This window comes from Colobus angolensis, unplaced genomic scaffold (genome assembly GCF_000951035.1).
Source record: "Colobus angolensis palliatus isolate OR3802 unplaced genomic scaffold, Cang.pa_1.0 Scaffold107, whole genome shotgun sequence".
In the NCBI taxonomy this organism is placed as follows: domain Eukaryota; kingdom Metazoa; phylum Chordata; class Mammalia; order Primates; family Cercopithecidae; genus Colobus; species Colobus angolensis.
The window spans coordinates 2,874,171-2,876,518 of NW_012111697.1; positions in this window are offsets into that span (position 1 = coordinate 2,874,171).

Consider the following 2,348-nt stretch of genomic DNA (forward strand, 5'->3'; position numbering starts at 1 on the left):
AGAGGCCCCAGCGTCACTTGGGGTGGCAAGGAGGGACCTGTGCAGCTTGCGCCATGGACACGTCGTTAGTGCATAGGAGCGCATCAGTTTTACAGAAATGGGGCTCCATCTGGCCCAAAGGGAGAATGCCCAGGCTGTGATCAAGGCATTAAGGGTAGGCTGTCAAAAGTTAGGGACTTTCCAGGGTGGAAAATGTGGGAAGGAATTGGGTCAAAACCAGTCACATGTGGGGAAGAAACATTAGGCATTACAGAGAACGTGGGCGAGATTTGGTAAGATGTCAAAACTTACCAGACCCAAGTAGGCATATTTAGGGGAAAACCAGAAGTTCATTGGAAACAGACAGATACAGTCAACAAATATTCATGTATCTGGGGAGCACAAATATCATGTTATTCCTTACTGTTTGTCAGAAATACACCAGCCCACACACTGTTGAGTATCTGCGTAGGAGTGGGAGATGTTCAGGCCTGCACACACCTTATCTGTGCATCAGCTCTTCACATGGAAAAATGCTGTAGAAACAGCACAAGATCTGGACCATCCAACTCACCAACCCATCCCAGCTGGAACTCCAGTGGGCAGTCCCCTGACCCTGTTATTCCTCTGAATATGAGAAAGGCAGAGACAATTGAATAGGAGGGAGATGGTTTCAATCCACAGGTCTCTTTGGATGAGAAAACATGGGGCTGTTGTTAGGCAGCCCTGGTCTGCTTGAGATTTCATTTCTGGCCGGACCCGGTGGTACATGCCCGTAATCCTGGCACTTTGGGAGGCTGAGGTGGGTGGATCACTTGAGGTCAGGAGTTCCAGAGTAGCGTGGCCAACATGGTGGAATCCCGTCTCTACCAAAAATACAAAAATTAGCTATGTGTGGTGGCACACGCCTGTAATCCCAGCTACTCGGAAGGCTGAGACAGGAAAATCGCTTGAACCAGAGAGGCAGAGGCCGGAGGCCACAGTGAGCTGAGACTGTGCCACTGTGACAAGCATGGGCCATAGCACAGAGCCTGGTAACCACTACTCTATTCTCTGTTTCTATGTATTTGAGTTTTTTTCAGGTTCCACATATAAGTGAGATAATGCAGTATTTGTCCTTCTGTGTCTGGCTTAGTTCACTTAGCATAAAGTCCTCCGGATTCATCCAAATGGCAGGGTCTCCTCCTACTTGAAGGCTGCATAGTATTCTGTTGTATTGTATACCAAGTATCTTTATCTATTCATCACTGATGGACACTTAAGTGGTTTCCATGTCTTGACTATGGTGAATAATGCCACAGTGAACCTAGTCCAAAATGAGAAGTCCTCAAATATCCATCATTGTTAAATCATTAAGTAAATACTGGCATTTATTCACGATTTATTTCATAGGTGGAATGCTACACAATGGTAAAAATGAACAAAGTTTAGCCATACACAATAAGGTGGATGATTCACAACCATAATGGTAAATCAGAGCAGCTGGGTCGGGCATTGTGGCTCACACTAGTAATCTTTAGGAGGCTGAAGTGGGAGGACTGCTTGAGCCCAGGAGTTTGAGATACCAGCCTGGGCAACATAGCGAGACCCTGTCTTTAAAAAGAAATACAAAAATTAGGCAGGTGTACTGGTGCACACCAGATACTTAAGAGGTTTAGGTCAGAGGATCGCTTGAGCACAGGAGTTCGAGGTTGCAGTGAGCTGTGACTGTGCCACTGCACTCTGGCCTGAGCAACAGGGCAAAACCCTATTTCAAAAAAAAAAAAAAAAGAAGAAGAAGAAGAAGAAGCCTAAACAAAAGAATTCTAAGTGTGTTGTTCTACTTGTGTGATGTTCAGAAACTTGCAAAAGTAGAGCTTTTGGGAAAATGCACTCAAGCAGTAAAACTAAAGAAAAGCAAAGGGGCCAGGCGCAGTGGCTGACGTTTGTAATCTCAGCACTTCGGGACGCCAAGGCAGATGGATCCCTTGAGGCCGGGAGTTCGAGACCAGCCTGGCTAACATGGTGAAATCCCATCTCTACTAAAAATACAAAAGTTATCCAGGCATGGCGGCACACACCTGTAATTCCAGCTACTCAGGAGGCTGAGGCAGGAGAATCGCTTGAACCTAGGAGATGAAGGTTGCAGTGAGCCGAGATTGTGCCACTGCACTCCAACCTGGATGACAGAGTTAGACTCTGCCCACCCACTCCCCGAAAAAAGCAAAGGAAGGGGTCACCATAGGGGTGAGGGAGGTGCTTCTCTCGAAGGGGAAGAGTGTTTGATGGGAAGACACTTGTGGTGTCTGGGAGTGCCGATCACATGCTTTTTTTGACCTCAGTGGCAGTTGCAAGGTGTTTCTTTTATAATTACATATATAATTATATGA